The sequence below is a fragment of the Acinonyx jubatus genome, chromosome B3 (assembly GCF_027475565.1).
Source record: "Acinonyx jubatus isolate Ajub_Pintada_27869175 chromosome B3, VMU_Ajub_asm_v1.0, whole genome shotgun sequence".
In the NCBI taxonomy this organism is placed as follows: domain Eukaryota; kingdom Metazoa; phylum Chordata; class Mammalia; order Carnivora; family Felidae; genus Acinonyx; species Acinonyx jubatus.
In genome coordinates, this window is record NC_069386.1 from 49970080 (window position 1) to 49996639 (window position 26560).

A 26560-nucleotide genomic window follows, 5' to 3' on the forward strand; every position below is an offset into this window, starting at 1 on the left:
CCATTTCTCCTGCCCCTTTTCTTATATGTCACAAAGCTACACAGTTGGGCTGCATGATATCTTCAGATCACCTAGGTTCAGTTGGCCTTTTCATAGTGTCATAATCTGAGTGTTGGAAGAAACATCAAGGGTCATTTAGTTAAACAGTCTACCCATAGTAGAATCTGCTCCCCACCCCTACAGCACTGCTGACCACTAGCCACTCAGCCCCAATGTGAAGGGCACCAGTTGCAAGGTAGACTATTCCAGCAGATTACGTTTTCCTAAATGACCATAATGATACTTCCCACCTACTCTTCTTACAGTGTGCTTTGGAGGCCTCCCCCACTGAGAGTGAAGCCTAGGGCTCCTCCAATTGCATCTGCAAGAGCTCGGGACTGCTCTAACCAATAGGGTGCAGCAGGGTGATGCTCTGTGACTTCTGAGGCCAGCTCACAAAAAGACAACAGCATTCAGCTAGCTCTCTCCTTAGGAGGTTTGTTCTGGGAAAGCCAGTTATCATGCTAAGAGGAAGCCTAAACTCACCACACAAGAGACCACAAAGTTTCACCTGGAGAGAAACTGAGGCCTTCAGCCAATAACCAGCAGCACCTATTGGACATGTGAGTGAATGACACTTTAGATGATTCCAGTCCCCAGCCTTAGAGCCACCCTATCTGCTGCCAAGTGGAGCAAAGATGAGCTACCCATCTACATGCAGCTATATCTCTTTGGTCCACAGGGCTCCAGAAGCTGAAACTGAGGAATCACCCTAGAGAAGTGTTCTACTCTTGGAGACCGGATTTAGATGATGAGATCCCAGACTTTAAGCTGAGGCTTCAATGGGATGAAATCTGTAGGGCTAGAGGGAAGGCATGAGTATATTTTGCATGTGTGGGTATTTGAATTGTTATGTCCAGAAGACAGATTATGGCAGATGTTATTTCATACAAGCAACAATGTCTCCATTTCCAATAGCTTACAATGTGATGGCTCCTCCCACTGAAAGGTGAGGTCTTTGTTCTCTCCCCTTGAGTTGGGGCAGTGGCTTGTGATTGCTTCAACCAATAGAGTAAGGCAGAAGGGATGCTACGTGACATCCAGGGCTAGATCTTTGCGGGACCTTGGCTCCTCTCTGAGAAAGCCTCCTATCAGGCTGTGAGAAAGTCCAAATTAGCCCAGGTAGAGAGAACATGTAGAGAGGCCCCAAGAAGAGGAACAGAGGCCCCAGCCAATATCAAGGTTGAGTAAAGAAGCCTCCAGATGATTCAGGATGCCTCAGCTGCTGCCATGTGGGACAGAGATGAGCTATATACATCAAGCTTTGTCCAAATTGCAGGTTCATGAACAACAGATAAATTCTGTTTTTGTTTTGAGCCACTAATTTTGGGGGTAACTTGTTATGCAGCATTAAATTGCCATAACAAAGGTAAATCCCTGTATCAGAAGGCAGAGTCTGGCATTGGGAGGTAGAATCCGAAATTAGAGTAGAGCCCTGAAATGGGAAACACCTTATGCGAAGGTTAAGCCCTGTATCAGGAGGAAGAAACACAAGAGTTATGGTCTGCTCTGTACCCCTCACTGGGAGACCTGGGACAAGACATCTGAATGTCTCAAGGTCTTAGGTGCGTCATCTGAAAAAAAGACATGATAACTTCTTTCACCGAAAAGGAGATACTCTTGAGATTACGTTAGATTCTGCCCCAGACTTTGTGATTCTAAATTGCCATTTATTCATTCAAATACTCATTGTGACCTGAAACTGTGATCAAACTTAGAATTTATTTCCAAATGGAAAGCCTCCACTGAGAAATAGGGTAGAAAAATAGCATCAGTAGTAGTAAAAAAAAAAAAAATCTCATCACTTCCTTTTTGTGTCTTCTAAAATATTCCCCCACCAATCTTCACCATACTCTGTTCATATGTACATCTTTAACTGAGGTTACTCTTAAAGGATAAGAGAAAATACAAATGTGTATATTTTCCTTTCAAAAAAGTAGCAGCAAAGAATGAAATTAACTCTTCTCTTTTGCAATTAGTCCCTATGCTACTAAGAAAACATCCTCATTTTTTCTGAGTTCTTGTAAATAATATCCTTTGCAAGCAAAGATCTTCATTCTTAAGTACAAAGCAATATTTTCAAAAAACTAATTTTCCATCTGAAGATTTTATTTTATTTTATTTTTTCAATATATGAAGTTTATTGTCAAATTGGTTTCCATACAACACCCAGTGCTCATCCCAAAAGGTGCCCTTCTCAATACCCATCACCCACCCTCTCCTCCCTCCCACCCCCCATCAACCCTCAGTTTGTTCTCAGTTTTTAAGAGTCTCTTATGCTTTGCCTCTCTCCCACTCTAACCTCTTTTTTTTTTCTTCTCCTCCATGGGTTTCTGTTAAGTTTCTCATCCATCTGAGGATTTTAAACGTGACATTATTTCATCTAAAAATCTCTGACATAATAGAAACACAGGAGATTTGCTCAGTGGTTTGTCACAAATGAAGCAAAGGTCATCTTCTGAATACGACCCAGGTACCTAAATTCTGAAGCAAAACTACCAAATATTGTAGAATTACTGGGCTGTATAGAATGTGCTCCTGTTGTTGTTCCTGAATAAGAGGTTTAGATAAGGATGTGCCTTATCACACACTGAATTTACTCTCCAAATAAAAGAGATCCTGCTCTTCTGGGCTCTGTGGCTTCAGATTTACCAAGTGAAAGTAGCACCCACATTCCAGATGATAAGCAGCTCTTGAGGCCTCCTACCTCTCCTCTTGATCTGAACCTCCCCTCTCCCATTTTTGGCACATCCTTAACCTTCTCCTCAAAAAGATCTTGAAGATTTTTTTTTTCCAGAATTGATCATTTGGATGTCAGGTCGTTTTGGAACCAGTGATTAGTGAATATGATAAATTACCAGTAGTGGGTTTGCTTTTGCAGGTTTGAAGTTTTGATGCATTAGTTATTTCCACCCAGGAAAATTATAACTCTGAACCACATCAACCTGTAAATCTCCAGATAGAAAACTAGATTGTTATGGATATTGCTTTGTGTTTGGGAATGTAGGTCCTTTACATCAACAAGATCTAAATTTGTATTAGCACCAGCTATGTTTTAAACTATTTTCAAATATTTTCTCCTCAATCTATTTGAGCCCAGAGATATTTCTTAGAGGTTAAAACAGGCTGATTTTTAAAATTCCGTGTTCCATAAAAATTTCAAGGTGTAGGGCACAGAAGACTGTGTCCCTTTGTTTAAGGTACACGTGTGATACAGGATAATTTCTTGGAGGTTTGCTCCAGAATTGGCAGGTCTGTTTTCTCTTTGTCCTCATCTATTTGTCCTTCTTGTGAAAGGGTCTTTAGACAATGGAGTTAACAAACTGCACATAAAGCAAATGCCTAGATATTTATATTCCTAGGCTGTTGTTTACACAAATTTTTCAGTGTTTGTGATTATGGGTGTCCCTCCCTGAGATGTGAGAGGTTGGGGTAGGCTGGTTTACACGAATTCCTCTCTGGGAATACACACGGATTCACATTAGAAGCAGCAGGAGGATTTTCAAGGGAGAGAATTTCAGGACAGTGTACAGAATCGGAGCCGGGGGGTCATGACCTTGCCTATTGATCCAGCCTCTCTAATTTCCACAGCTTGCTGAGGCTTGTTCTTCCAGCCTGCTGGTGTACATTAGAGCAGAAATCCATAACATGGCCATGTTCATCCAAGCACAGGAAGAAACTAAATTAAATGTTAAAAAACAATCTGAGGCCAGAGTTGGAGACAATTCATCATGATCCTAGATGCCAGGCAGGTGGGATGACCAAGGATTCCTCAGCCAATAGACCCCCAAACAGAATATGGAAAGGCCTTGGTGCCTCATTTGTCAGGTACACAGCAGAGAGTCTGAAAACGCATGAAGGTCAGCTCTTTTGGCTGCAACATATTTTTCCTCAAGAATGAGATATTACACATCTGAAAAGTGTAACTGAAGTAAATTAGCAGAAAGAATTGGGAGAAATGAATGGAATTCTTTATGAAACGCATACTTGGGGCAGTGTTTGGCAAATTCTCAAAGCTAGGGATGCTTCTGTGGCATTTTCATCCCACTGTATTCCGTGGCCAGCCAGTTCAGTTTATACTGTAGGAAGGAGAATGGCTCGCCAGAGTCCTGACCTTTCTTCTGGGTGACAGAGATTCAGAACAATAGCACCTCTGGCACCTCAAAATGAAGTCAGTGTGTTAAGGTAAAGGACACCAGACACCCTGATGTTCTAAAACATCTGGATGATGCACTTCACTGTTCACTTTTCATCTAGATATTTCGCCTCAAGTAGACAGAGCTGAAGGCAGCATGCTCAAGGCATATTGGACAATGCCGAAACTGCCCTTTTCTGCTTCTTCCGTTGATCTCATTTATATTGGACATGGGGCTCATGCCATTTATTTGCCATTTACTTATTGATTAATCTAAAATGTTTAACCTGACGGAGGCATCACAAATGGCAGGTTGTTCTGCTGGGAGCTGCCTCAAATGCTGGGATGCATTCCTCAAAAGGCATTATCCAGGTAAAATCCCATCCTAATGAATACTGCAGCAGCATGGCCAGGGCCCTGTTTGGGTGGTGGCAAGGATGCGGCAAAAATGATTGAAGGTTGGCAGAATTGTGCTAAGTAATAACAAGGGCAGCATTGCCCTGGAACAAATTCAGGCAACCCTCACTCACATACAGCATCCGCTCACCCACAAAGAAGAAGTGTTCTGCAATTGTACTTCAGGTTAAAGTTCTATTTGTATGCTAATGTCTCATTGGGCTGTCCCAGGAGAGTTCTGAGGGGAGCGGGGCAAGAACTTAAAGGGAAGCAGGGCACACTTGAATCTGTGAGCCAACAGAAATGAAACCAGAGTGTGGGAGCTATAAAAGAGGCAGTGAAGGAAACGGAGGCTGCAGGACAGTAAAGGACTTGCCCCCAGACACACCTGGGGCTATGACAGCGTGCATCATTTACTGAAGTGCCATGGCTCAGAGCATGCACTCTGCAATCAACAGTCTTCATTCTGTGACCTGTCTCAACGGCTTACTCCCTGTATGGACCTTGGACAAATTTAATTTATCTGTCTGTTCTGTGCTTTCTCATCAGTAAACTGAGGATATTAAGAGTATTCTAATAGTGCTGTGAGAATTAAGTGAGATAATGTATCCATAAACCTTTACCAGTGCTTGGCACATGGTTAACACTCAACAAGTAATATTGATGTTATTCTGTGCTATTTTTCCCTTCGAGAGCAGCTAGCCCAGCATATCTTTTATTTATGTATTCATTTTAAGTAAACACATCTGTATGGAAAAATGTTCAGACATTAAGCATAGAGTGGGGTGAGTTTTCACAAACTGAACACCCCTACCCCAATGAAGAAGCAGAACTTTATCAGAACCCCAGAAGTCCACCTCCTGCCTCTCCAGTCTGATTCCTCCCAACGAATGTAACTACCGGTCAAATTTCTTTCACAGTCTGCTAATTTCCCGTTTTCGACTTTATGCAAATGGAATTGTGCCGTATTTACTCTTTTGTATCTGGTTTCTTCTCCTCCATACTATTTGTGAGATTTATTACTTGATAAAACAGAATTCTGTTCATTCTCATTTCAGAGATCCTGCATTTCCTTATTACAGCCTCACAGAACACTTAGGTCTTCTAAACAGTTGGAGGCAAAGTAAGAAACAATTTGTTAAGCAAAATACAGTACCAAAGCACTTAAAAAATATATTTAAGGGCAGTTGGGTGGCTCAGTTGCTTGAGTATCCAACTCTTTGATTTCTGCTCAGTTCATGATCCCATGATTGTGGGATTGAGCCCCACATCCGGCTTACTCACTGAGCATGAGCCTGCTTAAGATTCTCCATCTCTCTCTCTCTCTCTCTCTCTCTCTCTCTCCACACACACACCCTTCTCCCCTGCTTATACATGCTCTCTCTCAAAAACTATATATATATTTAAATTAGAGATCATTCCAAGTTATATCTAAAGGAACTTAATTCTCAGTCATTTGCACAGTGGAAGGCTTATTGAATAGGGGAAAAGCAGATGTTTCAGAGGGCACCTTCCCTTCTCCACAACCAACAATGTATGGCTCCCATTGATGCACAATCATAGAGTAACTAACAAATTCTCATAGTACTCTGAGCTTTGCTAAATCTGGGTACGCCAAAGACAGTGCTTGCATGAACAGCATCTTTCAAGGATATGCCATCAGAATAAATGTTTCTGAAACACTGAGTAAGCCTTGAATCCTCATTTTCCAGATGGGAAAACTAAGTTCTAGAGGAAATAAATCCCTCCCACTCCAGAGTCATATAGTCAGTGAGTAAGAAAGTTAGGGCAGAATGGAAAGAAAGTAATAGAGGAATTGGGATGTTGGCTTTAACTAGAGCAAAAGCATAGCTTCTGAAACAAGAGCATGACTCCCTTCAATCTAGCCTAAGCTTGTTCTGTATGAGGACCATCCACCCTGCAGCCCAAGTGATCTTTTTACAGCATCATGTCCCACAGCCTGCTGTTTTTCCCAATTACAGAACACAATGAAATACTTCTTTTTGTTAAAAGGTAAGCATTCTATACTTCAAGACCATAAATATTAGTTGCCACTTAAATGTAATTTGAATTTTCAAAAGAAAATTTGGCTATAGCCTCCTCCCCCCATAAAATCATTATCTGATGACAGGACCAGTATTTGTCACCCTATGGTAAAATAAGAGGTTAGCATTTCTTCAAGTATAAGTTGATTTCTGTGGTCAAGTTTAATGCAGGAGACGCATTAAGAAGTGAAAGGTAATTCAGTTACACAATTTGAATCACAAAGTTCTATCAGATCATGTGCATAATATCACAGTTGCTATTCTGTTTCATTGAGTCCAGTTGATACTATGCTGTATAACCTAGTCTTAGAAAATAGAACAGGGCCATTTATTTTTAAGATTCTCAATCCTAGCCAAAAGGTGAAGCAGACTTGGACAGCCATCATTGGAATAGTCTTACATCTCTGCCCGTTAAGCAGAAGTCAAAATCATAATATAGAAAATAATTTGACCTTGCTGAGAGTAAAAGAGAAATGCACAGAGCCCACCAGAAATAGGAAAGATGAGCTCTGAATCTGGATTTATCCGTGACATGTCCTTTAATGAGAGAGATTAACTACTAATTTAGTTTGGTTCCTTTGCTTCTATTTCTCCACCCTGCATAATCTGATCATACTTCCCTACAACCAAAAAACTCAAACTGGAAAAAGCATATTTTTATCTAAAGATACCATACACTGCTGATGTAATGCATTAGTTTGTTTTCCAACAGGAAAAATAGTTTATGGATTTGCATGTCAATACTTTTAAATGTTTTTAATTTGTATGTTTCCATTCTCATGTTTCTGTATTCATTTGGAATTCTCATTCTATAAAAATTATCTCTTCTACAAAATGACTTTTTGGATACTTTCTCATATTTTATAAGTTTAGTGTTTCAATGTAATTTCAGGTTTTGAAACTTTTTTTTTTACAGAAAGAATAAAAGAATGAGAGAGTATGAGTAGGAGAGAAGGGCAGAGGAAAAGAGAGAGAGAATTGTAAGCAGCCTCCATGCCCAGCATGGAGCCCAGTGCAGGGCTTGATCCTATGATCCTGAGATCATGACTTGAGCCAAAATCAAGAGTTGGCCGCATAACTGACTGAGCCACACAGGTGCCTTAAATGTAACTTTTCTTTTTTTTTTTTGAAAAATGTATAACTTAGCCTCTACCTACTTCTAAAATTAAAATGAAGTGTATTTTGAAACCTTGGCATAAAACACTTTTTCTTCCTCTGAATGCGTAGTGAATGACTTGCTCTTTTCTATTCAAACAAGAAACAAATGAAGACAAACCAGAAAGATGCAAAGAATGTATGTACATATATATGTGTGTGTGTGTGTGTGTGTGTGTACATATAAAATATATATTTCCATATACATTTTGTTTCCTTCCATTTGAAGAAAAATGGAAAGAAAAAAGCAGATTGCAGGCAATCATTCTGCATCAATTCAGCTCATTTATCACCGACTCAAGACAAGTGTTAAAATTATGGACTATTCCAGGTGCCATTGCCTGCTTATGTGCATTTGAGAAAACAGGCGGGTCTCTGTGAGGAATGAAGTGACTACTATAAATTCGTGGCAATTATGAGGATTAAAACATAGCTCTTTTGGCTACGATCACTAATCAAAGCAAAAACCTTATGTGTGCTGAGAAAAGGACTGTTTGTCTTAAGGTGGGTCTCACCTTTTGTCTCCCCCTTCCCCTTTATACACAGTGCCATTTTCTGATTATAATCACAATCAGGAAGACTCATCTTTTGGAATTAAGGGGGAAAAAGTCCTCTGGGACCCACTTGGGCCATATCTACATGTCATGCTTATGACTCTATTGATAATTTCCCAATCAAATAAGGGTTGTTTTTTTTTTTTTTTTTGTCATCATAAGGGCTGATTGTCATTAATGGTGAAGCAATCAATGGGATTGATGTTATTTCAGGCACCTTAACAACTGAATTGGATCAACCATGCATGAGTCCATAGATAGCTCATTGACTGGCTGTTATTGTGGCTGATAAAACCAAGTCAGCTGGAAAAGAGCTCTTTCAGTCTAGCCTTGTAGAGAAACTTTAAGTCTTTACTGTGGAACCATCCAAGATGATTGGCCCTTTGAAGCAGCCAACTGGCCTAAGCCTGGAGGGATTATGGACACAAGAGGCTCTGGCACAGAGAATCAAGCCAAAGACAGCCCCAGCATTTGCAAATATGCACTTGAAAGCATGCAATGATTGGCTTACAAGGGCAGAATTAATTAAATCTATGGACATTTAATTCTCTTCTGGTGAAATGGTAGTCAAGAGAGAAAAGGATGCACGGATGAACTACTTCAATGGAGCAGTTATCAACCCAGGTTAGCAGAAGAAATATTCCAAATGCCCAGGTCCAAGCCATATCCTATTGCAGGAGCACCTGGTACAGCCCACAGGAGGAATTGAGCTATTTAAGCTGGAACAAGGGGAGCATACTACAGATACCATGCCCAGAATTCTGCCAGACTGCTCAGAAGGAGGAAGAGGAATTAAGATTCCTGCCTTGCACATTAGCCCCGGATCTTGAGAATGAACTCCTCTATATAAACTGGCTTGGCTGTCACAGTTATCCATGGAGGCAAGCTGCCTTTTTTATGGAAATGCCCCTTTGTACACCAGGAGACCCAACCTGGAAAGGTCTGGAATGTGAGCAGACCCAAGGAAGCTCTTAAAAGGGAAGTCCTGGTAAGCCTGGGACATTTGGTTTACATGGGACAGTTTTGGCTTATACCTGTTGCCTGGCATGAATGCCATTATTTCTAGATAGTATGCTAGAGTATACAAAAGAATAGATACCACTACTAAGCATTGCTGTCCTGATAGTGTGTATCAAAGGTTGACCCCACTGAGGAGAAAAAGGTGGGAAGGGGATGAGACACTGAAGTTGGCTGAATATTTATTATGCTTGACTTAACCCAGTGTGTTTTAAGATACCTCAGGGAATCCAAAAAAATTCACAATTATTGTAACATGCCAGGCACTTTTGCCTAGGCACACTGTTCTAAGGTCTTATGTTTCATTTTGCCGACAGTAAAATTAAAACTCGGAGAGGTTAAACAACTTGTGTCGGCTCACACAGCAAACACAAATTTGGCTACAGCTCATGTGGTTCCCATCACACCTTACCAGAACACACTGATGGCCTTCATATCCCTTCAGGCCTTTCAGGCTTTTATTTGGCCCTGGAAGCATAGCTGAAAGCTGGCCCTTTCCATTGAAGTTAAGAGTTCTCTCAGCTTTGTTCTTCCGGCTGTTAAGCTGAAGTCTTTCTGAATTTTGGGAAACTTTTTCTATCCAGGCTTTTAGGATGTATCTCCTTATCCCCATTCCAGGACTCCCTGAATCTTTAGTCAAGTTAAACAAGAGAAAAAGGAAATTACACTAACTAATCTAGCAATGCAAGCATCTAGTAATGCACACACACACACACACACACACACACACACACACACACATACACACACAAACACGTACACATGCACACACAGACATAAGTACCTGCTAGCGTCGCCAAACGAAATGAAAGAGCCCAGCTAAGTTTGAATTAAGATAAACAATGAATATATTTTTATATAAGTACATCCCAAATATTTCATGGGATATTCTTATCCTAAATCCTTACTATGAATATCTGTAATTTAAATTTAACAAAGCATCTGTTATTTTTCTCTGATAAGTCTGGCAACTCTTATTACCTGCCCTTTCATCTAATATTACACGTACCATCAAATATAGACTAACAAATACACTCATTCACACACACACACAGAACTATACAAACTGTAAATGGAAGGAGTATGCATTTGTTCGACATAATTCAGATAGAAAAAATAACTTTAAACAAGCTTTATATGCTCCAAGTAAAGTCATATATGGCTCTGAGCCTCTATTCATAGAGTTGTGATATTCTTTTTTTTGTTTATGTTTATTTATTTTTGAGAGGCTGCAAGTGGGGGAGGGGCAGAGAGGGACTAGAAGATCGGAAGCCTGCTCTGTAACTGACAGGCTGACAGCAGCAAGCCCGATGTGGGTCTCAAACTCACGAACATGACCTGAGCAGATGTTGGATGCTCAACTGACTAAGCCACCCAGATGCCCTGAGTTGTAATATTCTAATCTCAGTCATGTGTTTGGAAACCCCATCACCTCCCTAGGGTTATATAGGAATCTGGGAAAGAGCAGCCATGTGGCTGTGGAAATATGGGAGGATCCTCGTCTTTGGTCACATCACCAAAACAAGGTAGCAGCTTCATTCAATGAATGAATAGCACCAATAGTAGAACAAAGATCCTTCTACCATGGCTCCCACCCACACCCTGATCTCCTGGCAGCCAGTCAGGCACGATTCGTAATCCAGCCTCCTCTGGGTTCAGGGTAAGTATGAGACACAGCCCCCACTCCTTTACAGAAACATGTTATGCCCTCTCTTAGGAAGACTATGTCTCCTAAAAAAATCCAGGTTTATGTTACCTATTAGCTAAAAGTTAGCAAAGCAAACCTGTTTTTACTCTTTCTTGGCTAAGCGAGGACACTAATCTCCAGGATACTTGAAGCTTAGTTATTTTTGGTAGACAGAAAATAGAATGGTGACTCCAGAGGAGAGAGAAATATAAATTTATGATTAAATACACTATGAAAACTGCTGCAGATATATATTCAGGAACTTAAAAAAAAAAAAAAGCTTTACATGTCATTCACAATGACCTTTCTATTATCACCATGTTATAGATAAAGAAACTGAGATAGAGATGAAATAACTTGCCCAAGGCCACTTAGCTAGTGAGTTGCTATGTGCAAGATGGTGTGTATGACAGAAGTGGAGTAGGGGATTGGGGAACACCAGGGAGCACCTCTGGGGAGAAGGCTTGAACTGAGGGTTTTGGCAGATGAGCAGGAACAGAGAATTCTACTCTGCGGAACCTGCAGGTGTGTCACACAGAGGCATGGGCCTGTGTGCTGTGTGGAGAGCTGTAAGTCTTGTGACTGCTGATGTGGCAAAGGATGGGGCTAAAGGAAAATGAAGAAGTTTGAGCTCCATCTTAGGAACTAAGGGGAGTCATTGAAGCTTTTCAACAGGAGCATGACAGGATTCAATTCATAATTTGGATCAGACAGGAGAAATCCAGGATATAAGGAACACATCTACAAGTAACCAAGGGCTGTACAACTCTAGGTGGGCTTATGCTGCCTGACCTCTTGTCATATCCTTAGTGGGCTTCTGATGATTCCTACTCAACCAAGACACCTTCTATGTTGCCCCTATCCCTTTTCCTTTCTGTAATGTCTTCTTCCATTTTTAATGTTCTTTTTATATTGGAACAACAAACCACAAATGCTCTTCTTTCTATGACATTATCTACGTGAACTAAAAAACAGCTACAATAATTTTTGACAGAAAGAAAATACTTCTTAGGACCTAAAGTGGTCTTAGCAATAACTCCTTTTGGAACAGCTAAATCAACTTACACATTTTTTAAAGCAGACTTCACCAACAACCCTTTGACCAGATTGTGTCCCCAGAAAGAATTGTGACCCAGAGAAACTACTTGACAGAATTGCTTTGACATCTGTCTCAGAACAGAGAAAGTCCAGCAGTAAGCCTGGAGTAGAGAACACACCCAGCTTAATTGGCAGCATAAAAAGTATTGATAATAGTTTGCAATCTTCCATTATTTTTGTAATAATCTTCTATCAATGGAGGTGTGGGTGGTTGTTTTCAAGGTCAAAATTCTTTCAGACACCAAAATTGAGCTATACCATCTGGATTGTAAAGAGTTTGCAAATCAGGGACTGTCTCACTGTTGCTTGAAAACATCTTATCAAAAGACAGTTTGGGTTTCCATATCCACTATCTCTTGACTCAGAAAAGAAAGAAATAAAGAAAAAAGAAAAGAAAGCTTGATGAGACAAAAAGCAAGAACATTAGATAACCACCAGTCTATATGACCTTTCTCCACAACAGCTCTCCAGATCTCATAGAATTTTGTAGAATCCAAACCAAAGTCATAAGGATGTGATGATCTGCCTTCTAAGAGGACAAATTCTTTGTTTTCAGCTGCCAGAAGCATGTGGCCTCTAAGTAACCATCAGAAGCTCTGGGTTTAAGCCTTGGCTCCATCTTGTGGGATCTTAGACAATTCAGTCTCACTGATCCTCAAGTTCCTTGGTAATAGAAGAGAATCGAGATTGCCTGTCCTCTCTTCTTCATATGTTCACTGAACACACTGCATGCTTTGTACCATTCCTCTTTTAGAGAACACGCCACACTGACCCATGAGTATTTATGACTTTGTCTGTCTGATTAGATTTTGAGAAGTAGAGAACAGGCTTGCAGTTCAGGTTAGCTCTGATCTCCTAGTGCCAAGCACAGTAGATGTGCACAATAATTGTTCGTAAAATAAAAGCTGGGGAAGTAACCACCAAGTTGTTTAAAAGCTGAGCACCTGTGCATTTAATGATATTCCTCAGCCTCTTGCCATCCCCAGGCTAAAACTTGGAGCTAGCAGAGAGAAATCTGCATGGACCCTGAAGTGAGTTGAATGGTGATCCCCAAAGGAGATACAACCAAGTCTTTACACCAGTACCCGTATATGTGATCTTACAGTAATCCTCCTTATTCACAGTTTAAGTTACCTTTACCCATGGTCAACTGCATTCTGGAAGCAGATTATCCTCCTGACATATCATCAGAAGGTTAATAGTAGTGTTATGCTACTTCTCAGTGTCTATGTTATTTACCTCATTTCATCTCATCATGTAGGTACTTTATCATCTCATATCATCACAAGAAGAAGGGTTAGTACCATACAATAAGATATTTTGAGAGAGAGACTACATTCACATAAATTTTATTGTTATATAACATTACATAATATTCACATAAAATTTATTGTTACAATTGTTCTGTTTTACTTTAGTTATGTTGTTAATCTCTTTTTATGCCTAATTTGTAAACTAGTATTTTTAATATATATGTGTGCATAGGAAAAAACATAGTATAGATAGGGTTTATTACTAAATGCAATTTCAGGCATCCACTGGAGGTCTTAGAACGTTTCCTCCACAGATAAGGAGGGACTATGGTATTTAAAAAGATGATCTTTCCAGATGCAATTAAGAGTCTCAAAATGAGATCATCCTGGATTAACAGGGTGGGCTCTAAATCCAATGACAAGTGCCCTTAGAAAAGACAGACAAGAAGGCCATGTGAAGACAGAGGCAGAGATCTGAGTTACGCAGTCATAGCCAAGGGAAACCTAGAGCCACCAAAAGCAAAAGAAGGCAAGGACATGTTCTCCAATAAGGTCCCCAGGGAGTATTACCCTGTACACAACTTGATTTTGGACTTCTGAGAGAGAACATATTTCTATTGTTTTAAGCCACTAAGTTTGTGGTACTGTGTTTTGGAAGGCACAGGAAATTAATACAGCTCAAAACCTTTAAGGTTTGTGTCTGCCTGATCTGAGTCCTTCTTTGGGGCCTCCAGAAGCCATGGACCTTGTGACCAGCAACTAGGGGCCTTTGGAAGCTCAGACTCCCTGTTATGAAGACAGGTGATCAAAGTTTCATTTGTCGTTTTTGACCACTGGCCTTAGAAATAGTTAGAAAGTGATGGGAAATTCAGAGTAATGTTATTTGTCATCCAGAGAGCAACTAGATGAGAGGGCACCAATTACTGGCTTGCTCAGCAGAGGGAAATGAAAAATAATTGTTGGAAGTAACACAAAAAGCTCCCAGAAACAGAGGGTCTATCATTTGTGAGACACCAGCCTCTGAGAAAGCTTCTGGTGTGACACTGCCTCTCTGAATATTATTAGAAAGGTCTGTGTGCTTCAATAGTTGAAATATGGCAAAAATTAAGTTACATGGATTTTGTGTGGCTGTTCTGTTGATTTATATTCAAAATTATCTAAATAGCTTATGAGTGGTTAGATGGTTCTCTCTAAGCCTCAGTTTCCCCATCTATAAAATGAAGACAACAATAATTCCTATTTCACAAGTTTTTGACAGCAATAAACATAGTTTTTATAAATTAGCATATTAGTTTTATAAATTAGCATAGTAATAAGAACACAGTATTCAATAAGCACAGCCATCATTATTATTACCTTTCCTACTGTTGCTGCTCTCTATGTCGAAAGGCAGTGAAACAAAAGAACAAAGTGGTCAAAGCTCAGGCTGTGGAACCAGAAAGGCATGGGTTTGAATGCTGGCTCCAGCACATATAAGGAGTGTGACACTGAAAAATACTCACAAAGCCTCAATTTCCTCATCTATAAAACGGGGATAACAACAGTTATCCACTCAAATCATAGAATTGTTAAGAATTAAAGTATCAGATATAAAGCATTTAACACAATGCCTGGCAAGTGGCCATTCGTGCTCCATCTTGTTCACTTTTAGGGGTTAAATTTTACTTATTCATTCATTGATTTGACAAATATTTTAAGGTCTGTTAATGCTTTATGTCACACAAGTTCTAGGGGTTTAGCAGTGAAGACAGTAGTCATATTATCTGCTCTCAGGGAGCTTACCTTCAAGTGGGAGAGCAATTAGCTAATCATGAAATAGATGGAGATGACTGTATGTATCAGAAACCCATTAGAGATGGCTGGCATTTTTAGAAAAATTAATTGACATGCTTGCTGGAAGTAGCAGCATATGTAACTCAATGAACCTAATGTTGGTAGAACCATTTTTATCTCTTCTGCCTCCCAAAAGGAAAGAAACCATAGATCACTCTAAACTCTGGTGGCAGGAAGTGAGGAAGAGAGATGAAAGGTAGTGCCAAGGAAACATTAGACACCTGTGCACCCTGGTCCTTTCCTGTCTCTCACCTCTTTAACCAGGGTCTAAACACATGAATCGCTTGATGGCAAGTGGATTTTCTTTGGTTGAAAACCAGTGAAGAGCCAAGCTACAATCTTTCCATCTAGGTTATGAGACACAGGGGACAGGGCACAGAATCTTAACTGCACACCCCAGTTTTGGAAGAGGACAAAACAAAAGCAAACTTGGAAATAAGGGCTGGGCCAAGTTTAACTAGGTGTTCTGGAGGTAAGATGGATCCAAGCCACACAAATAGGTTTCCTGCAAGTGACTATTTAAATATAATTGGGGTCTGTATAATGTGATTAGTGTTACAAAAGCTGCCAGAGCTTAATAGAGTAGCTAACATGGTGAGAAATCAAGAAAAAGCCTCTGAGGAGGTGATGTTTAAATTGTGATGTGAAGACTGTTATGGGGCCAGACCCATGGAAGCTGAGCAGGCAAGAATAGCATGGATTAAGGTCCAGGGCATGAAGACTGGAGTCATGAAATGATGAGCAAAAGGGAGTGTGATATGGGAGGAAACCAGAGAAATTTGTGAGGGCTGACAATGCAAGGCCAAGGAGGCCAAGGCCAGGCATTCTGGTAAATAGCCCTTTAAGACCAGGACTTCTCAGAGACCTGTGGAGGGCTGGCTCCTATGCCATTTCACTATGATGAGATGTCAGAATAGGGCTATCAGAAATGTGATAAATTGAAATATTTGCATTCCATAAATTAGCACTTCTGTCACCAAAAATGCAATGATATATAAATGTGCTATTTGCAAGATAATGGAAGGATTTGTTTTTAATTGATAAACCTATAATACACTATAGTTTATGTAGTCTGGAAATGGAACACAGGTTTCAGGATGTATTATCAATGTCTCTGTTCAACTGTATCATGATATCGCTAAAACCTAACTTTAAGAAAAGGTCAGAAAACGTACATTAGAGGGCTTTGGAGACATGGCCCCCTCGTGCAGGCCTTCTACCTCTGTTCCTGGTTCTCTGATGGGGCCTCAGCTTCAGGAATCTGAGAGAACCAGGGTTTTACAGAAAGAGATAACTGTTTTCCTAAATACTCAAGACTGCCGTATTCACAGTGGCCAGCTCCTTGCATACTGCAGAGCTCACAATAGATACTCACTAATGCTGATGAAGAACTTTTCACAAATGACTGGCTGTTGGCACAATTCTTTCCCAAACAAAAAAAAACAAGCCAAACCAAAACAAACAAACAAGAAAACATCCTATAAGACATGATTGACTCCCCTACGGCAAAAAAAAAAAAAAAAAAAGAGAGAGAGAGAGAGAGAAAACAATATGAAACTCAGAAACTATCAACAGTTTGGATGCCCCAGACATGTTTTTAAATTAACTCAGTTTTTCTAATGCTGTTTTCTATCCCATTGCTGCTGTAGTTTGAAGCGGAGAATGTGGTGGACTTTAAGCACTAATAAACAACCACAGAATTCCATTTGGCATCTGCTCCCATGAGCCTTGCTAGCCTAGGACTGCAACCCCAGGCTTCTCACCTTACAGGCAGAGGGTAGCTTTGAAAGAACATAATGTTACTCAGAGCTGTGTTCTCATTTTCACTGTCTGGGAGAGGAAATGAAAAGACTCCAATGCTCAATCTTGGATAATTTACAAGAATATCTCATCTCTGCTCTGAAACTTATTTATAGAAGTTGAATCTTTATTAACTTGCTGTGTGACCTTGAGCAAGTCAGTTAAACTCTCTGGGACTCCTGATAAAGTCTAAATTATATAAAATTTACTTCATGAGACTATTGCTGGGCTTCCATGAAAAAAACATTTAGTAAATAAATGATAAATTGCAGGGGCAGGTCCAAACTTTCTGGGAACTGAAGCTACTAATATCATTTTGAGGGCCCTCTTTTAGAAAAGGAATTTAAAATTCTTAGGCAAAAGAATTTAGGAGGTGTCAATATGAGTGAGAGTCTCTGAATCTTAAGCTTCATGGCAATTCTTTCTTGGGGAAAACAATAATAAGATTATAATTATTATAAGAATTATTATAAGAATTATAATCCCAAACTCATTGGGATTTCCTGGAAAGTATAGGCTAGAAAGGAGATTTTTTTGACCATGCCTGCAGTTGCTCAGAGAAAAGAAACTGCATTTCCTGGGATGGTCTGCATGACCTTTGCTGCCGGAAGATCCCTTTTTACTCAAGCTGGCCTCAGACTTTAAGTTCTTTCCTGTGTAGACAAATATTCTCAGAGTGTGATTTCAGTTGAGTCAATCTAGTGCATGCCTCTGGCATATACTTCAAGAAGACATGGTGTTTTTCATTGTGACTGGAGCAAGATCCAGACGGAACCTGGATGGGCAGGGTTCCTGAACTCAAAACTTGCAGTCTGCCTGAGGAGAAAACCTAGATACACATCAAATAAGTAGAGAATATGATGCTAAGGTATCATGGCAAACTGCAATGGTGCTCATCAAATTCTCACCCTCTTTCTGAATAAGCTTAAATCACTCTTACATTATAAAGTGTGCCCTGAGTACCCAGCCCACAAACTCCCTGCCTCCACCCAACACATGGTACACTTAAGTTCAAGAATACATATTTGGCATCTTCTATAACAACTCTTGCATCATTCTCTTGCTATTTAATTGCATGTGGGGAGTGGGAGTGGTGGGGGTGATGGTTGTGGTTGTTATGATGATGTTTCCTCAACAAAATGATCAGCATTTTGAGGGCAAGAACCAGGTTATTTACTTTCATATGATCCTGTGGGCTCTGCTCTGTCCTACTAAGTGAGGGAATATGTATCAAATATTGAACTGGACATTCCCACTTAGCTTATCACATGCCATGGGCTGATACTGATAGAAAGAGAAGAGAGGGATGCTGGTAAGACGTATAGGGGAGGCAATCAGGAAGGTTAAGTTCAATCTTCATAAACTTCATTTCTCAGAGTTAGTGTACTTCCCCCTAGCTCTGCAGTTCAGCATCCCCATTTTTCAGCCTCATGTACCAGTTAGGGCAGAGGCAGCAGGGTGATTTGCCAATATAAGAAGGGAGGTTTTTCAAATAAGGAAGTGACTACAGAAAAGTGGCAGCAGTAGATATTGGAAGAAGATAGTTACTACGCTGTTTTCATCTTCTTTGGAGAAACGGGGATAAGCCAGCGATCAAGAAGTCGTGAGACTTTAGGGGGTCTGGTGAAGGCCAGTGGTGAGACTATGGCTGACGCCTTAAGGGCAAACAGCTGTGAACTCAATACCATGCTGAACAGAAATGAAGGGCCGATTGCGTGGCAACCAGGTGAAGATGGATTTTAGGACGGCAGTGATCCACTAAAAGCAGCCACAGCCACAGCATCCTCAGTGACTGCTGCAGATCAGAGCACAGGTGCCAGAGAGGCTGACTCAGTCATCATTCCTGCTGGCTCCTGAGAGGACCTCACCCTCAACGCAGAGCCATGTCCTGCTTATGGATGGGCCTGGCTGCAGGTAGCCTTTGTACCTCCTGATGTCACTACCAGGAATGCCTTCTCACCTCTCATGGTCACTCTCACACCTCCTGAGATACCTCTTCTGATGCCCAGCCAGTCCATCTCAGTCTCTGCATCCTGCATCGTCAGAGGGCTCGCAGGGAAGCACAGCTCCCATAGCACTTACCTAAGATGACCCTTTGCTCTCATGGAATGGTGCCCTCTTTGACCAATGGAGCAATAGGAAAAAGAAAGGGCCACCAAACCAGCCAATTAGACCAGCTGGATAATCAACCCTGGCAAAGACGGCATGACTGACAACTCTGTAAGATGAAATCCTTTCCTATCTCGACCCAAGATTGTCTGTGCCCCTCATATTTACACGTAATACTACACTTATTGGTATTGTTGTCTACATATCTTGATGCTTAGGCACATAATAGGCACTCACCAAATCCTCACTGCCTGAATTGGGAGTAGGGTTCCATTAGCTTTTCCCCAACAGGGGAAAGATACAGGATGGAAACATCCCCTGTTGTGGGAAAGATTCAATTTCTCAGAGGGATGATTTCTTTCTGGGTACAGAAAATCCTGCTGCTGAGACAGAGCCTCCTTTTAGACCCCAGGGCTAACTACCACTTCATGGACTCCACCCCAGAAGAGCAAAACTGTCCTTTAATGAAACCTCATTTGGCATTAGGGAGCCCTGGACATTCCCTTTGCAGTATCTTCCTGTTCTGATTGTCTTTCCAAAGGGACCACTGGGGACTGCAAGAGAGGACTGTCGACAACTGATAAATGCAGTCTTCAAAGCCACTCATCCATTCTTAATGGACAGCCCGTTAATTTGAGGTCTAGGTCATGAATTTGAATGCTATGCACTGAACACCTCTTCAGCAAGAAAACCTGGTTTTGCCTCAGGGTAAATGGTGATTCATTAATTGTAATTAAATTAGGCTGGTGGCTTAAACTGGATGTGACAAAATGAAAATCCTCATATAAAACCTGAGATGCATATCGCAGGCCTTCTGTCAATAACATCTAGTTTTTGTCTAAGTGGATTTAAAGGGAACAAGATGCCTCTTCTTTAAGAAAAAAATAAAATAAACTGCCTTGGTTAACTAGGGAAATAAAATAACTTCTGAATGTTTCTCTATTTCTTATTCATTCAGGTCCTGGTATAGAAACCTCAAAAGACTAATAATAAGGGCTTGAAGTCTTCCCTGCCCAGCTGGGAATGAGCAACGTCTCAAATTTCACCCTTGTGGGTAGGTCAAGAAGTTGATCTATCTGCTCTTGAGTTATAATCTGGGTTCTATTGGCCCAACAAATACAATTGCCTCTTAAGACTGTGGGTGTATGGCTAAATCTTTAGATGGAAGTCTGCTGTCCTGAGATCTTATTGGACCTCACTCAGTAGGTAGGTGTCAACTCTGAGACCCTTTGTGCCCGAATTTCCTCATCTGTGAAATGAAAGGGTTAGACAAGGTCTTCCTTTACAGAAAAATAAAGTTCAGCAGAAACCCAACATGAAACAAGTAATGGGAAGCTTCTCTGGTTGAACAAAATGGAGGAGCCTCACCTGCTGACACCCACAGTCTCATCTCTAAGACCAGAAGAGTCTCAAAGGAAGTCAGATGACAGTAGAGCAAAGTCTGAAACTGGCCAAGTGGGTATTGTCTCAAGACCCTTCTAACTCCAAAGCTTGTGAAAAGCATAATTTCCATCATGCTCTTTTATTGACTTAATGTTCTCCTTCTGGGGGAAGTACCTGAGTTTGTTCACAGTGAATGAAGCATGGGTGTGATTCTCTGCCTACCAAGGATGTAATACTAACTTTAATACAGAATAGTTATATTAATGAGATACCAGAACTTTGTCACAGGTCACTCAACCAACTTGAAAATGTTGTTTGATCTATGTCAGGCAATAGAACAGAAATCATACCAGACCTTTAAAGAATGTCTCCAGTCTAGGAGTCACAAACCCAAATTATTTTGGGGATCAGGCATAAAATATAAATGAGTGAAAAGGGCCAGTTGGGAACTGCAGCAAATGGACAGTGCTTGCATCATCCTGGGGAACAGGCGCTACTCTCCTCCAGCTAATTGTGGCCACAGCCACAGGAAGTGTGGGATCAGCATGATAAAGCCTTCTGTCATGAAAAGCTGTATATTCAGATTATCAAATTTTAAATAAAAAGCAAAGAAAAGTGTATAAGTCAGAGTCTGACCACAGAAGCAAAACCATTCTCATTAGTGAAAAACATGGGATTTTTAACAGGGATTAGATCTTACACAACTCTGAGAAGTGGTGAAGAAGTCTCTGCAAGGGTGTTGCACCTGGCATTGGGCTGAATTTACTACTGGTCAGCTGTGATAGCAGCTGGGGAGAAAAAAAAATGTACATGAAATAAGAGAGAGCAAGGGCAGACTGGAACTCATGTCTGGCTTTTAATGACTAATCTTGATGAGGTGGGTGACCTGCAGAAGGTGGCACCTTCAGCCCTGGGACCAAACCCATACCTGACCCAGGAAGGTGAAGGAGGAGGTGTGCCAGGAGGGAGGGAGGCCTGCGTGCAGGCCAGCAGATCTGCAACAAGGTGCAGGAGCTGTCTGGCTCCCTGCAGCCACTTTTGGTGCTTGAAAAAAGGCTGCTGCTTAAATTCACCTTCCAAATCTTATGTAAATATCTCTTGTGACCAGCCCTAGTCCAAAGTCCTACAGGACAGAGAATTCTGGGAAACAGCTCCAGCTTAGCAAAGTTGACAAAATACAAAACCACCTTGTCAACGTGTCCATACATATTTCCTTAACCACACATAACTTCCAAATAAAGACAATAGCAAAATCTTATTTACAACTAACATGATGCAACTATTCTTCCTGCAATCAAAACACACTCTCTATACAAAGGGAAAACAAAGTCATTCTACTCATAGTTTGGCTGATGTTCTTTCCTCTTCTGAGTCACATTCCCCTTTTGATAGCCTGACATTTATACTGAACTATAAGGTTAACTATTGTTAACACATTTTTTTCTATTCTCATTGCGTTATAATTGACGTATAACATTTTTCTAGTTTTAGGTTTACAACATAGTGATTTAGTATATGTGAATACTGTGAAATGATCATCACAATTAGTTTGGTTAACATCCATCACCGCACATAGTCTCAATGTTTTTTTTTCTTATAATGAGGTGAACACATCTTACATTTGAGAAATGGGAAAGGGAAAGACAGAATTGGCTAATATATATGCAAATACATTGAGACCAAAATATGGAAGAAATGTTCATAACCATTATAGTCTTTGTTTCTGTAACTCGTCACATGGTTACACTTAGTATTTAGAACTCCGTTATCCCACTACCCTTTTCATGTTTTATTACCTTTGATAAGCACCTTGGCTAGAGGTGTTCCTAGTCTGGTGGGGTGACATAATTTTTCATGCCTGAAGAGTCTGGGTCCTGCCTCTAGTGAGCTGTCACTGTTTTCCATTGACTTTTGTCACAGAGAAGTCCAGGAGGGGGATTTACAGGATACATTTTTGGCAGTGCTGCAAGCTCCTTCCTCTAGGGGATTCAAATGCTACTTCATTCCAGGGACTCCAGGTCTGCACTCTGGTTCAGGTACAGGGTGTGGTGGGGTTGAAACTTTCCTGCTATGGTGATTTCACCCAACTTTCAGTTACCAGGCTCAGGATGTTTCCTCTTACACAAATTAAGTAGACTGCTCATCCAATTCAGCACTAGAGAGACACCATAATCAATTAGCCAAAGTCAAAGACATCCTGTGTTCTACATTTACAAACAATGTAATGATGAAAATCCTTATGTATGCATCTTTCATACTTGCATACTTGTGCAAGTATAGGAAACATTTGTAGACAGAAAGGCATAGAACATTTTTGTTCAGGCCCTCCTGGTTTTATCATACAATGCTTAGCCATTTGTTCATCTATCTCAAAGTTCATTCTTCTAGGTTGATGGTAATAATTTAAAAAATAATAATAATCATTGCTATTTTTAACATTTACTGTTGGCTAACTAAGCTTTTTCTCCCTGGAATCTCATTTACTCCTTAAAACTAGGCAAGTGTTATTATTCCCAATTTACAGATGAGGAAATGCTCACAATTCCAAGAGCACACACAGGTATAAGATCTGTGATAAAAAGGATGCAAGAGACTTGAGCCAGATCTCACAGTCAATGATTGACATAATCAAAGTTTAAGCTTTCTTTTTCCAAAAACCATTTTTTCTCTATATTGTGGCCCAGAGAAAAGATAATGCACATATCTGTTTTAATAATTTTAAAAGTTAGTTTTATGCCTTGTCATGGGCACAAACCAGATACCAGAGGAACAATGGGAATTTTGAAAGCATGTGGACCAGACAGTTCAGATAAATGGTTGCACGAGTAGTTAAAGATGTTCAGAAACTGGGAGGTCTCTGGGAATAAGGGGAATATAACATGGTGGAAGAGAAAAACTGCAGCTGATCACTACTGGTGTAATTTTAGCACATCAGTAAACCTTCATTGCCTCATCTGTAAAATGGGGAAAACAATAAAATATATTTCACAAGAATGTTGAACAGAGTCAACAATATGTGCAAGGGCCTAGTAGTTATTGCCATAGTTCACCAGCAAACCAAATAACCCAACCTCAAATTAGCAGTAATTACAGAGGCCATACGTGTATCTCCTAGATTGGCTAGGGTATTCCTTATTTAATACTCTTGACACAGGATTCCATTTGGTTTAACATTTCCATGCTCTGAAAAGTAGTCTGAATTGAACAATAAGTTATATGAAAACCAAAGGATCAGTGTTGGAGCAAGCCAGCCATTCAGCAGGTGAAGTAGCCTGATAGCACAGTTTCTACTCTTGGTACTCCTCTTCTCCTTGGAGAGAACTAAATCTAAGTGAGCCCAACCAAGGATATGGATTTCAGAAAGCATGCATGGCTAAAAGAGAATTCCCTGACAGTCTAGCTGATTGCCCACTACTGGTTGGTAAACCAGACCTGGCAAATAGCATGCATTACCAAACAGCAAGTGCTTATGTTGAACTAATTATATGCCAGGCATGGTTGAAAGTGCTTTATATTATCAACACATTCAATCCTCACAACAGCCCAGTAACACAGGTTATCATCCCCATTTTACAGATGAGAAATGGAGAAATGGAAAGTTAAGTAAAGTAGAACCTTGGTTGTGAGCATAATTTTTTTTCAGGAAACATGCTTGTAATCCAAAGCACTTGTATATCAAAGCAAATTTCAACAATCATTGGCTCAGTTGTGATCATGTGACATTCAGTGTCACGTAGGACTCCTATTGCAAGACATCACTCCTGTATCAAGTTAAAATTTATTAAAAATGTTTGCTCATCTTATGGAACACTCACAGAACAAGATGCTCACAATCCAAGGTTTTACTGTACTTTCTCCAAGATGACAGAGCTAATATGTGGCAGAGACCAGAGTTTAGGCATAGGCGAACTAGCTTCAGTCTGTGCTCTGCACATGCAGCATAACCTCTCTCTCACCCACTTGAGTCTAGAGAAGCAGAGTAACAAAGGCCACACAGGGAACATACTAGAAGCAAAAACTCTTCATTTCTCCCTAGGGAAAGCATGTAGTGGAATTTCAACTTTTGAATAGACAGTAGAGATTCCTTCCCATTAGTGGGCTTAGTACTCTGCAACATGTGCTCAGTACCCCCATGTGTAATGAGGTGCTGAGGTGTCTTACAAGGATTTGGAGCACCATGAGTAGGAGGATTTGTGAAAATCTTTCCTACACTGATATAAGTATGTCAAGGTAGGCTATATTTCTAATCACATCAGTTTCAAGAAAACTTTGTGACTCATTACTGTGGAAGGTCTTGTAGACAGAGAATGGAGTAGAAGGCAGATGGACAGCCCATTACTTGGTGTCCAGATCAGGAATTATTTGGACAGGAATTATTTGGGTAAGATGGATTATAAAAGAAATGAGAAAGGTGGTCCAGTCTTGCTAAATTTAGATCCTGAGAGTCAGGGCATCTGGGGAATCTGGGAACATATGGGACATTTGGGACATCTGGGTGATTGTTGATTGGCCATGTGGTATCAGATACCCTGTGTCAATCATTCAAACTCTCTGTGTACTTCCTAGCCCACAGGATTTTTCTGAAAAGCAAGGACAGAATAGATGAAAAAAGATTTGAAGAAAAATCTTAAATGCCCTAGCAATGTAAAGACTCTGGATAAAACTTCCAAGAAGGGAAAGAGGAAAGATAAACTTATCAGAAGAGTTGTGTTAAAATGGATCAGAAGAGGGGCGAGTGGGTGGCTGAGTTTAGTAAGGGTCCAACTCAGGTCATGATCTGACAGTTCATGAGTTCAAAGCCCTCATCAGGCTCTATGCTGACAGTGTGGGGCCTGTTTGGGATTTTCTCTCTCTCTCTCTCTCTCTCTCTCTCTGCCCTTCCCCCATTCATGCTCTCTCTCAAAATAAATAAATAAACTTAAAAAGATTAAAATGGGTCAGAAGGAACTGGGGATTGAGTTAGCATGACTGAAATCCAGAGTGTTACATTTTCTTTTTAAAATGTTTACCTTATCAGGCATGCTTGGTGCAAAGAAACAGAAATTTCTGGTAATGTCACTCAGAGCAATGACTCTGAACAGAGCTCCATTCACCAAGCCATCTTGGACTGCCTCCCAGTTGACAGTCACATCCCTCATATTGTCAGACCACACCTCTCACACAGATAACCCCTAACTCTCCTCTCTCACCATCAGCTTGTGTCAAAGCAGCCAGGATGGCCTTCCTACCAAGAATCCCCCCACCTCCACACTACACCTACCTTTAGTTAGAATGAAGCATTTGCAGAACTCTACCTGAGGGACCTGTGAGAACAGAAGGCCAATGGTGGGGCAAAATGAAGCAGCACCCCAGGATTAGTCATCTTGCATGTGAGTGGCAGGATCAGCAGGCAGTTCTGGGAGAGGCTGAACAACTATGAGCATGCCTGAAGCCAGGTGGCCACCCAGACCCCCAGCATCAGCTTGTTGCTGGGAAGCGGCTGCCCAGCCAGGAACTATGTATCACAGTGGCCTGGCATCTAGATGTGGCTGTGCAACTAATTTTCATGAATGGAATGTGAATGGGTCTCAGTGGATAAGAAGTAGGTATGTCTTCCCCTTGCTTTGTTCCCCACCTTTCAGTGGCTAGGGAAGACTCTGAAGCCCTAAAAGAAGCAGAAACCACAAGGTAGAAGGAACCTTGGTCTCTGAATGATCATGTGGAGTAAAGCTGCCCTCCAGACAGGAACATCGGACTTTTGCATATATGACAAAAATGTATGTTGTGCTAAACCACTCAGGGCTTTGTCTGTTATTGGGCTGAGCTACTTCAGTCACTAACACTTAGGAACTGAACCCTGTAGGCCGCAGTGGAATTCTCACCTTTGCCTTTGAAACAAATGAGTTCTGGAAACCTAAAATCTAGCATAGGGATTGCTTAACCACACAGAAATGGCAAAGGCCTGTATTAAAGAATCCCCATTTTCTAGGGTGCCTGGGTGGCTCAGTCAGTTGAACATCCAGCTTCAGCTCAGGTCATGATCTCACGGTTTGTGGGTTTGAGCCCCACATTGGGCT

At 40.8% G+C, this 26560-nt stretch overlaps 1 long non-coding RNA gene across 2 annotated transcripts in view; it reads left to right on the forward strand.

The window, feature by feature from the left end:
• Positions 1-21819, forward strand: part of LOC113602028 (uncharacterized) — a 65134-nt gene extending 43315 nt beyond the window's left edge. The window contains exon 6 of one of the 2 annotated variants that reach the window (XR_008299172.1): positions 20080-21819. This is a non-coding gene — a long non-coding RNA (uncharacterized LOC113602028). Of the gene's footprint in view, positions 1-305; positions 2272-20079 lie in introns of those variants that run through there. The other variant, XR_008299173.1, reaches the window with a different exon arrangement.
• Positions 21820-26560: the final 4741 nt, after the last annotated feature.